We start from the raw sequence: 14,079 nt of genomic DNA on the forward strand, positions 1-14,079 counted from the left end.
CATCAACGTATCCTCAGATGGTAGTCGAGCGCGATCTCTTTCGTCGTCAGGTCCGACAACGCAACAGGCGATTCCACACATTCAAAGGCTTCTGGACTATTCTACTCTTGACAGGCTCGTTTAGCATGGTGTGGATACCTTTTGTCGTCAACATCATCATTCACACAGACCCCTTCACCGTAGCTGTTCTAGAGATGATTTCCATCAGCAGCACATTGGTGCAACCTATAGTTTACTTGATCACAAACTCGGAAGCCAGGATATATTTGTTAAAGTATTTATCCATTTTGTTTGGGCAAGTCCGTGGGTTGATTGACATGGCTGGGCTCCCGAGGATGTTAGGCCCAGCGAATCATACATAGCCATTACGCAAACACCCCTACCATATCCATATGACATTCTGAAAAAGGATTTGTCTGAAAACTCAAATGATTCTGTTCAGAAAATTTGCGTTATTACTGTTGGATTGGTAAACCAAAATTCTATTTCCTGATCTTATATTCTTAAAATACCCTGAAGTTTCTTTGATTTGAATGAATTTTATTTCAGCGTTCAAGAGCTTAATACAAATTCATTTAATATTTCATGAATAAATATGAAGACAGTTTCATATATAAACAATTTACTTTGAAAATCATGTATAATAATAATACGCATATGGGAAGTTCACATTTTACAATCAACAGGATTATTTTGTCAACGTAGGAGATTGCCATCATGAGCGAGTTTCTTGATGTTGCCCAATAAACAGAACACTAAAAAGTAACCTCTTTTGGGAGTGTATTTTAAGTGATTTTAAAGTATAGTGCCGTTTGAACCAGATTTAAACGTTATCGACACGTGCCTTCATTTAAACAAAAAAGGTACTCCTGTTCACGTTTTCATCTAACCTAAAAACCACCAGTTTATCACGCGACTGGAGTAACGTGATTCCAATTACCTCTGTAAATCAAGTGTTTATGACCAAATAACCACTTGACCAAGCAACGAGTTTTTTGTCAGTTAACCGATGGTGGCGATAAATACGTAATTATTTGGTCTTGTAAGCACCTTTATTGATTGGTTTCACAGGTTATCCAAGGTTGATGGTAATAATCACGATACTTACACCGGCTAATCGTCTTATTGTTCTGTCCGTGAATCTCTGGTTATATTCAACTAGTAATTCTGAGGTGTCTTACACACCTCTTTAAAAGGTTTCAAAGTTACCATAAATTTCTTCGTTATGATCACGTGGCTCAAGCTGATTACTAATCTAAGCTGTGAAAACGTGTTATGAAGGTGTGAAAATTAGTAATTATTAAGTGTTTTAAACACCTTTTTAAATGGTAGTCAAAGTTGCCATAAGTCCCGCGGTGATGATCTCGTGACTCAAACGGATTATTGATCTAAGCTGGTCATACGTGACTTTTATGTGTGAAAAATTAGTCATTATTAGGTGTCTTAAAACACCTATTTAAATGGTTTCAAAGTTACCATAAATTTCTTGGTGATGACCACGTAGTTAAAACTGATTACTAATCTAAGCTGTGAATCCGTGATATTTAGGTGTGAAAAATTAGTAATTATTTGGTGTCTTAAAACACCTATTTAAATGGTAGTCAAAGTTGCCAGCAGTTCCGCGGTGATGATCTCGTGACTCAAACGGAATATTAATCTAAGCAGGGCGTACGTGACTTTTAGGTGTGAAAAATTTGTCATTATTAGGTGTCTTACACACCTATTTAAATGGAAGGCAAAGTTGCCATAAGTTCCGCGGTGATGATCTCGTGACTCAAACGGATTATTAATCTAAGCTGGGCATACGTGACTTTTATGTGTGAAAAATTAGTCAAGATAAGGTGTCTTAAAACACCTATTTAAATCGTAGTCAAAGTTGCCAGCAGTTCCGCGGTGATGATCGCGTGACTCAAACGGATTATTAATATAAGCTTCGTATTCCGTGTTTTCCATGTGTGAAAATGAGTTATTCTTGGGTGTCTTGATGGTTTCACAGTTACCATTTAAGTTCCGTGGTGATAATCCCGTGACTGTTGGCATATTTCTATGTTCACCAGTTGATAACTGACTGTTGGCATATTTTCATTGCACCAGTTGATAACTGGAGTGTGCATATTTCCAGTTGCACCCGTTGATGACTGAGCGTTGGCATATTTCGAGTTGACCCAGCTGACACCAATTCATTTGCATATTGAATATGGGGTGCGTGCAGATCTATGTTTTCTAAACAATTTATCTGAATTTACAGCATATTTCTTAATTACTGATGATTTAGTTATTTGCAATTCATTTCGAAAATACTACAAATATAAATTACCAGTTATTAGGACATTTCGCTACTTCGTATAAATTACATTTAGTTAAACATGAATAAGGGAAACATTAACTGTGAACTAAAATAATTTCAATAAAGTACAAGTATACGAATTTTTTTCGATTAATTCAATTATGTAAGTCTACTTATTACCAATGCCCTTACATTGGAAATACAGACGTACCAGTATTGAAGTATTGTTGCTGTTCAACTGGTTGGAAGTTTTACCAAATGGTTCAAATGGCTCAGCTAGACCAGTTGAATTATAACTGGCCTGGATCAACTGGATCATTTAGCCCATTTCAATTTCCAGGGTTGCCAGTTGGCATTAAATGGTTCATCAACTGGACCAGTTGCAACTAGCTTTCTCTTCTGGGATGTTTGCACCCACCCCCCCCCCCTCCCCCCCCCTCCCCCCCCCCCTCCCCCCCCCCCCCCCCCACCCACCCCCTCTAATCCCAAACTGCTTCCGGCGCGCCTGGACGTAATTATGGAAGATCCAAGACACGATGTTCAGAAACGGGATGAGAACGTCATTATTTTGGTTCATTTATTGTGTAACATTTGCGTAATTATTGGGTTGAACGCGGGTTACAGTAACATCCTTCCTCTTCGACGTAAATTTCACGTGAATGAAGAACATGATTCATCTCAAATCAGCCTCGTAATATTCACGTGAATTTCACGCAGATATTTTGACTTAAACTATCACTAACGCTTCACGTGTTTCTGTGACGCGATAATTTCGTGTATGAAGATGTAATTTCATAACCAAACAAACACGAAAGTATTAGGTTTACAAACCATGGTCTCCAAGGTAGGGATAATCACGTTATTATAATGGTGATATTGCAGTGACAATTGCGTGATTTAGTGTACGTGTGTTTTAAGTTACCTAATGCAATAAACGTATTAACACATTTACGTAAATGTCCGGTGTTTGAAGAACGTAACTCTCCTCAAGTCGATACCTTGATATTGACGTGATTTTCAAGTGATTTTGTTTATTGGGTGATAACTATTTATATCTTTATACAGGAAGATTGATCAAAGATTGATCGAAAAATTCAGTCATCAGTATAGTTCAAGCAAATATATGAAGAAAATCATGAATTTTTAATTTCTTAATGACGAATTTTTTTAACGTTTTTATGAACGCATGTGTGGTGAAATTTCCATCCAGCCAACTTCCCCATATGCGTGAAAGGGTTCAGTCTAAGTCTACGGGATTCCCTTCAGTAATGGCTTTGTTTTTTAAATCAAAGTTTCGACCCATTGTAGCCCATATTTTTAATGTATCTGTTTTCATTCCTGTTAATATCGATGTCATCTATTTTATTTTCGCGTTTAAAGCTCACCGCACACTATACGATTCGATTTGTGAAGAAATTTGCAATTTATCAATAAATACGATTTAATTTTTCGTTTTTGAACCATGCAAAAGTTACCTGAATTTTGTACCTAATATTCAGATTCAGGTCAACAGTATGATCATAAATAATGGGATATAGCGGGACTTCAAGTCTAAAAGAAGGAAAGAGCGCTTGTAAATCGTACTTGACATCAGACTAGCAACAGTGCCCCCGACTGGCGGAGATTGATACCTATTTGATGATTGGCTATGACTGAAAGGCCTGCTACTTATATATCTCACGATGTCTCTTTTACCACTCAAATATTTAGACGATAATTTTGAATCTCATTCACAAACGTGGCATAAAAGATCCCAATGGGGGCAGTGAACATTTATTGTATATGATGTATCTTTGAGATGCTTGGGAAAATTGTGGAGGTGTCGTGGTATAGTGGTGCATTCACTTGACACTCAATCTAAGGGGTTGAGGGTTCGGATCCCAGCTCGGTACTAATGTACTTCAGCAAGACATTTATACACATTTGCCACTCATAACCCATATGAAACACTATTTGCAAATCCAAATACGAAAGAGCGCTAATAAAATATTTATCAGGTGCGGCGCGAGATAGAGCTCACTTTGCATTATAACAGCGAATGTGATTGGAAATTTATTGAAATCAAACATAATTCTAAAAAAAGAGCACAGCCTTCGACAAGGTACTGAGTGGCATTTCACTAAATTGAAGCCGATAGACGGGTTTTTTTATTATGATTACGAGTGGACATCAGAACTCGTGCAGGTAATAACACGTTTTCGGCTTTGTGTCATTGCTGACAGAAAAGACGTTTATATTTTTTCCTAATTAGTAGCAGCAGTAGAGTTCAAGCGAATGAATGAACTTTAACTTATGATGACAAATCTTCGGGGACCTTTCTGGACGCATGTTTGGTGCGTGTTCCTTCTAGCCAACTTCCCCTAATATGTGAAAGAGCTAGGTCTTATGTTGTTTTTTTTTCTTCTTTAAAAAAAAAAAATCGGATCAATTGTAGCCCATATTTTGGATTTATTTATGTTCATTCCTGTTAATATCGATAACATCTGGGTTTCTTTTCGCGTTTAAGGACAACCGAACACTATACGATTCGATTTGTGAAGACATTTGCACTAGCAATAGACCTAGATAAGATTTTCGTTAACCATGCAAAAGTAACCTGACTTGTGTACTTAATATTCGGATTTAGGTTAACAGTTTGATCACGTATATATCGGGATATAGCAGGCCTTTAAGTCTAAAAGAAAGAAAGAGCGCCTGTGAATCGTACTTGACATCAGACTAGTAGCAAAAGTGCCCCCGACTGACGAGGATTGATACCTGTTTGATGATTGTCTACGATTGAAAGTATATCTCACGATGTCTATTTTACCATTTAATATTAAGACGATTATTTTGAATGTCATTCACAAACATGACATGAAAAATATACAAATGTTTTAATGACACTCCAATTTTATCCAATGGGTGCAGTGAGCATTTATTGTATATGATGTATCTTTGAGATGCTTGGGGAAATTGTGGAGGTGTCGTGGTATAGTGGTGCATTCACTTGACTCTTAATCCAAGGGGTTGAGGGTTCGGATCCCTGCCCGGCACGAATGTCCTTCAGCAAGATATTAATACACATGTGCCACTCTAAACCCACATGAAACGCGATTTGCAAATCCAAATACGAAAGAGCACTAATAATATATTTATCACTTGTGTCGCTAGCTAGAGCTCACTTTGCATTATAACAGCGAATGTGATTGGACATTTATTGAAATCAGGCATTATTCTAATAAAAGAACACAGCCTTCGACAAGGTACTGAGTGACATTTCACTAAATTGAAGCCGATAGACGGGTTTTAATATATTTATAAGTGAATATCAGAACTCGGGCAGATAACAACTCGTTTTCGGCTTTGTGTCATCGCTGGTAGAGAGACGTTTATACTTTTCCGTAAATATTTCATTATAATTTTAACAAAAGGCGGCGACAGAAACCATGGACTTTTTAGCATCTAAAGCTCCAAATTTTAATTTGGATGGCATAAGCATCAATGTTTATATCGTAATTTGTGTTCTCGCCGTGATTTTGAATGCCGTCGTACTGTTTGTAATCCGTCAACAAAAGGAACTCCAGGACAACATGAGAGTCCTCTACCAAGTTCTGGCAACTTCGGACTTGATTTTGGGCATAACCTGGAGCTTGTGGGACTATTTCTGGTTCTCACCTGATAACAGTTATTGTTCTACCATTAGTTTGCTATTTCCGTACATCTATCAGGTCTCGATATGGTTTATAATGATCTGTCTCTCTGGAATCAGTATCAATCTCTATCTCCTTGTCACAAGACCACTGCGCTATTACTCCATTGTCACCAGAAGACGATTTTTCATGACTCTCACATCAGCCCTTTTGACGACCATGCTGGTCTGTGGAATCTACCTACCGATTCCAGAATCACCATTTATTCAACTTTTAATAAGCCGTTGCTTACTTCGAGATATCAGCGTACAATTAGAATGGGCGTCCATCCTTTACACGTTGTACCTTGTTGTTCCTGTTTGTGCAACTCTGACTTTCACGACACCAATCTACATTCGACTTCTCGCAATCGCGCGCCAGAAGCTCAACGCGGTAGGCAATGTCGAGATTCCACGTGCCGTCAATGAAATCGTTGGCGACTTCCCCAAGGATCGTGATGAACCATCAACGTATCCTCAGATGGTAGTCGAGCGCGAGCTTGTTCGTCGTCAGGTCCGACAACGCAACAGGCGATTCCACACATTCAAAGGCTTCTGGACTATTCTACTCTTGACAGGTTCGTTCAGCATGGTGTGGATACCTTTTGTCGTCAACACTATCATTCACACAGACCCCTTCACCATAGCTGTTCTCGATATGATGGCCATCAGCAACACATTGGTGCAACCTATAGTTTACTTGATCACAAACTCGGAAGCCAGGATATATTTGTTAAAGTATTTATCCATTTTGTTTGGGCAAGTCCGTGGGTTGATTGACATGACTGGGCTCCCGAGGATGTTAGGCCTAGCAAATCGTATAAATTATCCAAGATAGATTGTCATTTACGCAAACACCCCTACCATATGACATTCTGGAAAATGATTTGTCTGAAAACTAAAATAAATCTGGTCAAAATTTGCTCTATGCATGACTGCAGGATTCGCAAACCAAAATTCTATTTCCCGATCTTATATTTTAACAATACCCTGATGTTTGTTTGACTTGATTGAATTTTATTTCAGCGTTCAAGAGCTTAATACAAATTAATTTAATATTACTTAAAGAAATATGAACACAGTTTCAGACAAAAACAATTTACTTTTAAAATCCTGTATACAAAAATACGCGTATGGTGAACTAACATTTTTTCAATTAACGATGAGCATTTATTTTATATTTTATATTTATATATATTGTATATTGATTCATTTACCTGACTCTCAGTCCAAGTGTTGACGGTTCGGATCCCATCCCGGCGCTAATATCTTTCAGCAAGACATTAATCCACATTTGCTACCCTCAACCCAGGTGTTAATTGGTAACAGGCAAGTGTGCTGGATAACAATAGTTCCAGTGCACTCAGGAAGAACAGCATTGATGCTGATGAGGCTCCCCTGAGTGAACAAAATTATTATTATTATTATTATTAATATCATTATTTTATTATTATCATTATTATTATTATTGATGTTGTTGATGTTATTATAATTATTGTCGTTATTATTATTATCATTATTATTATTATTATTATCATTATTATTATTATTGATGTTGTTGATGTTATTATAATTATTGTCGTTATTATTATTATCATTATTATTATTATTATTATTATCATTATTATTATTATCATTATCTTTATCATTATCGTTATCATTATCATTATGATCATAATTATATGCAGTACACGAAAGCGGTGTTTATAAACCACGCTCTCGACGTTGTAATATCTGGGTCTGATTTTTTGTACAGGTTTATGAACTTTCAGAATATCACACTTAAGGCCTAAAAAAATAAAAGATGTTTTATTGCCCATTGCGACCGACCACAAAATCTTGAAATCTACGATCGGCTTTTTGAAAAAGTTTTTTTTTAAACCGTTTTTAAGAAAAAAATGTTTAATGAATAAGAAAATATGTATTAGATCATTCAAAACAGAGAAATATCAGCCAAAAGAGGAAGAAAAAAATGATTCAAAAACAGAAGATTTCCGACCGACCGACTCATGTTTTGGCACCTATATAGGCAATACAAAATCTTTTTTGTTTATGCCTAATAATGTTCCGTGTCATTGTACTCATATATTTATTTGTGTAGCTAGTTAAGTATAATAAGGGTTGTGAAAATTATGTTGTGGAATCATCTTGTATTTTCTTCATTTGCAGTTTAAGTCAGAATATCTCAATTTACAATTTCTCCATTTGTCAGTAGTGTATTTCTAGATTCAGTGGTAGATGCCTGATAGGTGTATGAACCAGGATATAAAAATACAGGCAAGATGTTGAAAGTCGAGGAAATTTGTTGCAGAAGGGACAAGTAAAACACAAATAAGTTTTCATTTTCTACAAGTGACGACGATTGGGAGGGGGGGGGGGCACACAAAATATCATTATATTTTCCCCCTTGGTGCCGCAACTATAGTCAGTTGGCATAATTTGAGTCGACTGGATACCAATTATTTCAGGCTATATCGATTCACACTGAATCTTGAAAATCATTACATGTGCAATCATCTACGAGCATGTACGAAAATGTTGCAAAACAAATAATATGCTTTCTTTACGCGTATTAGAAATCTACTCCACGACAAAAATAATTAACCAAAAATAAAATTTAGTCAAGCAACAGATTTTCCAAATACTGGGGTATATAGAAGTGAGATTAGAAGGAAAACAAATGTGCAATTATTTTAAGGAAGGCCCTACAATCGAACATCTTATAGCTAAATAAGATTTCACACAGATTTTTGCATTATCATGAAACAAAAAAGTAAGACAAAATCTCTCTCTTAGAATGAAAGCTGTAGAATCAGTAAGAAATATAACAAGAGCCTATACAATATTTTTACAGACTAAAAGTCTTCCCTTTCTTGTTTGCAAGATACTTCTTAATATTTGCGCGATATATGCACAATTTTCCCCATTTCTTTCTTCACTAAAACTAGAGTACCAAATTTTAACAGTGCTTTTAATTCACAAAGCAATCGTGATTCGAAAATCTATCGATGGTCATTTTGTAAAATTAACAAATAAATTATTCATACCCTTACCGATAGATTTGTCCTGATTTATGTTTCCTGAAAATGTGACTTCTGAAAGCTGACATCCAAAACTATTCAACAAAGACCCTAAATAAACCATTTCACCTTTTATTGTGGAGTAACGAAAAAGAAAAGGAAACGCAATTCTAATTTGAAAAGGGATTGAATAATTAAGTTGTTAACTGTAACTATGCTTGACCTTAATGACAATTAACTTTTCAGTTAAAATGGGGCATGTAAATAGTTGATAATAATCGTGATCAATCATTATAACGAAAGGCACTTAAGCCCCGGAAATTCTGCGTAATCATCTACAAATCATCACGCCTGCCATCTTCCTATTTAAGTAAGTTCTTTATCTTTAATAAATTGATGAAATATGACTTATTAATATTAATCACCTTACAGAGGGGCTGTATATTCTCAACCAATATGCCTATATTTCTCCCTTTCGTCCGTGATTAAATCCATATATTCATTAAATCTTTTTTACAATTGACTATTGGACTAATTGAATGATGAAGGGGTGTGTGTGTGGTGTGGTGTGTGTGTGTGTGCGTTTGCGTGTGTGTTCGTGTGTGTGTGTGTGTGTGTGTGAAAAAGAGTGAGAGAGAGAGAGAGAGTGAGAGAGAGAGTGGTGGGAGAAGGGTTCAAAAGGGTTGAGATGAAAGATGAGAGTTTATTACAATCGGATAGTGTTACAACAGTCATGGACTTGTAAAGGCCCGGTCACACAGAGGGGACACATGGGGTACGCACGGCCGGCGCATAGAAAATTTGCAATTTTACCAGTGCGTTGTCGTTCGCTAGGCGTGCGTCATCACTCGTTACTCGTTCGTCGAGCGCGCTGGACGCACGCTATGCATTCGTCGTCATTCGCTGTGTGCGTCGGTATTTTTTTGAGCATGCTCAAATGTGTGCGCGGAGCTCGACGCATGAATGTACACGCCAAAGGCACGCCAGACGTGCGTTGAGCGCGCTAGACCAGCGCCAGACATACGCGGAGCACACGCCCTGTATACGCACAGCGCGCTATAGCTACACGCTGTGCATTTTGTGTCAGCTCGCTAGCTTTTCCAAAATCATGACAAAAGTTAGGCACACGGACTTTTTCCGATTTCCAATGCGCTGGCCGTGCGTCGTAGAACGCGGTGCATGCGTTGACCATTCGTCCAGCGCACTAGCAACACGCTGTGCATTCGTGGAAGTTGTTATCATTTGCGCTCTGGGTACGGTCTGTATGCGTACTGTATGCGCCCTGTATGCGCCCAGCGCGCTAGCAACACGCTATGCATTTGGTGTCAGCTCGCTGTAGCTACGACAGAAGTTGGGCGCACGACAGCGCACTGGCCAAAATTGCAAATTTCCAATGCGCTGGCCGTGCGTCCCCCATGCGTCCCCTCTGTGTGACCGGGCCTTAAGCATTCTTTGGTGATGGTGATAATAATAATGCAACTTGCATTATTACCAGGGGCGTAAATCCGTACCGAAGAGTGGGGGGGGGGGGGGGGGGGAGGGGATGATCAGCGATAGCCATCACATACTAGCACGAGCACACGCCCACACTAACTTACGCAAGCGCGCGCGATCGCGCACGCACAAACACAACACACACACGCACACAGTTTCCCCCTCTCGCGCGAAGCGCGGAAGCCTTGACGTTTCCTTAAATTATTAGAGAAAGCAGGCGATTGGGTGTACTGTTCTCGACTCTTAATTTTCGTATGAATTCAGTTTCCCCTTCCCGCGCGAAGCGCGAAAAGCTTAGACGTTTGATTTAATTATTATAGAAAGAAGACGATTCGTTGCACCGTTTTCGACTCTTAATATGCCCTATTTATCTGAATTCAGTTTTCCCCTCTCGCGTGAAGCGCGGAAGCCTTGACGTTTTCTTAAATTATTAGAGAAAGCAGACGATTGGGTGTACTGTTCTCGACTCTTAATCCTTGTCTGAATTCAGTTTCCCCCTTCCCGCGCGAAGCGCGAAAAGCTTAGACGTTTGATTTAATTATTATAGAAAGAAGACGATTCGTTGCACCGTTTTCGACTCTTAATAAGCCCTATTTATCTGAATTCAGTTTTCCCCTCTCGCGTGAAGCGCGGAAGCCTTGACGTTTTCTTAAATTATTAGAGAAAGCAGACGATTGGTTGTACTGTTCTCGACTCTTAATCCTTGTCTGAATTCAGTTTCCCCCTTCCCACGCGAAGTGCGAAAAGCTTAGACGATTGATTTAATTATTATAGAAAGAAGATGATTCGTTGCACCGTTTTCGACACTTATTAAGCCCTATTTATACAACATGTTATTGTCTCTATGTTTGTTGATTTGCTAGCGTTTTTCCGGGGCAGCACATTAAACTCAGGGGCATGTGTCCGATCAATCAACAGTTCATGCTTTTAACGGAGAGATAAACAAAATGAAAATATCGTTTGGAAAAGGTGGTTCAACATAAAATTATTGAGCACTTGAACAGAAGATAAGCATATACCAGACATTTATAGAATAGCTAGATAAAATATTGAATGGGTTCGTTAACAGCGAAAAAGCATGTATATATCATTCAATGAATAACGAAAACAGTGAAATAGACCAATTCACGGTTGGCATATGTCCCTAATGACCCCGAATATCTACAGATCTTAAAAAACATGGAGAGGTCCCTCTTTGTATGTTTTGAAATGATCACTCCTACAGCGACTACAGTACAGAGGATTTTTTTTTGTATTTGTGGGGGCTGCCCCCTACCCTAGCCCCCGCTGCGTACAGTCATGATTCAGTAGCAAGCAATGGCCTCGTAACTGTAATGCACTAGGATCCTAACCGTGTCGATGTGCTATATTAGTGCCCTTTTGTGGGGCATTAATCCAGTAGGTCCCCTAGTTGATAAGCATAGTAGCATATTCAATTCAATTCAATTCAATTCATTTTTTCCTCTTTCAATCGTTCATATTTACAATAATGGTACATTTTAACATATTCACATAATTATGTATAGACATATAGATCAATTTGCTCAATACAATACATTAAAAAAATAAACATGAAATTGAAAGGGAAGGAGGGCCAACTAAAAAGCAGAGCTTGTAGGGTGTTAACCCTATATAATAATAACTGATACAGTAATACAAAAAAAAAATCACTTTTAAAAGCAAAACATTGATAAATACATACATGTTTATAAAAAGAAACAATCAAAGTTACATAAAGTTACACTACAAATTATATTTGATTGGGGAATGCAATAGCCTAGCAATATACATGCTTTGGCAGTCACGCAAAACAAATACTCGCAAATTATTATTCGATACAATTTGACAATGTTTACTATTATCTAAATCTATTAGGAATAAATCATTGTCAAAATCATTCCATAAATTGGGGTTAAAAAAATTATTCCACCTTTATGACCAACAGTGTATATATTAAGTTAGGAATATTTCTTAATGACTATATTAAACTCCTTTTAAAAGCATAGTAAGTTTTATTCATTCCACAGTTTTGCACCCTAATAACTTAAACTTTTCTTTTCATTTGAAGCACATTTTAATTCTTCGTAAAGTAAATGGTGCGTGCACGTGTGTGTGCGTGTGTATTTGTGAGCCTTTAGCTCTAGGCTGTCAATTGATCAATATATCCTGAGAATTTATACTGGGAATCTCGCTCAACAAGCCTAGCTTTTCTGAGATTCCCTCTTTCCCCCGCTCAGATAAATCAAGCAAATTGCTTGATTTACAGAGTATAAGACAAAATATATTATATTGAATATAATATATTTTGACTCATACTCTGTAAACTTTTTTTTTTCTCTCGTAGATACTTATCATTGTTTGTTACTTGCATAATTCATTTGTTTTTTTATTATACATTTTAATACGGTATATGTTATATATATATATATGTCATTTTAATTTTTGATATTTGAGTGGAAAAATTAATGAAATAAAATAAAATATGATCAATATAGTCCGTATATTCAAGGTGATGCAATATTAATGGGGGAGAGCTACTTATCTCTTAAGTTAAAATCTTGGAGATACAAAGGTTTCGAAAAACAGGTTAGGTTTCATGATTGTATATACATCATGAATTCGTTCTCCATGTTCTATACTACCTCTGTATATGTCTCTGACTCTCTTTCTCTCCACCTTTTCTCTTTGCTTTTACTCTCTCGGTGCCATATCCAGAAAATGATAAACAGGATGGCGGAGTTTATATCTGGTTAGATCCTCATATCATACACCCACTGCCGATTTACTTATTTCTTTTGTGGCGATCAAACGGCGGAGTTTATATCTGGTTAGATCCTCATATCATACACCCACTGCTGATTTACTTATTTCTTTTGTGGCGATCAAACGGCGGAGTTTATATCTGGTTAGATCCTCATATCATACACCCACTGCTGATTTACTTTTTTTTTTGTGGCGATCAAACGGATGAAGTGGCTTTACCCTTTGCTGGTACAGCACTGCCCTCTTTCTCATATTTTTCATCTCTCTCTCTCCTACTCTATTTCGTTCTCTTTCTCTCTCTCTCTCTCTCGAATTTTCCCCATTCTCTCTGCTCCTAACTCTGTGTTCTCTTCCATTTTCCTTTCCCGCCTCATGCAAAACAATTTCATCTTCTATTTGTTTCATAATTTTCTTGTTCATAAGTTCTAACTTATCAGAATATATATATTGATATGTATACACATTTTCCAAAGATATAGTTTAATAGCTAAAATGTATTTAACCTTTCCACGTTTGGAAATAATGTTTACATCTGCATGAAAGGATTAATATCCTTAGTTGATGGATTGATTGATTGATTGATTGATTTTGATTTATTTACCAACAGCAATACATTTCATACAATAATTTACATATACATATACAAGAAGAGAAAATATTGGTTGGTAAAAGGGGCCAGCTAATAGCACATGTGCTAGTCGATTCTAACCCCTTAATTATTATTGCTTATTTTTGACTTTAAACATGGATCTGTTCCGGAGTACACTGTTACTAGTAATTGGTTGACAACTTGACACCTTATAACCCTCCCAGACGCTAATTCTAATTGCCTGTTGTTCCTAAAA

This window comes from Strongylocentrotus purpuratus, unplaced genomic scaffold (assembly GCF_000002235.5).
Source record: "Strongylocentrotus purpuratus isolate Spur 01 unplaced genomic scaffold, Spur_5.0 spur5_scaffold_16, whole genome shotgun sequence".
Classification (NCBI taxonomy): Eukaryota; Metazoa; Echinodermata; class Echinoidea; order Camarodonta; family Strongylocentrotidae; genus Strongylocentrotus; species Strongylocentrotus purpuratus.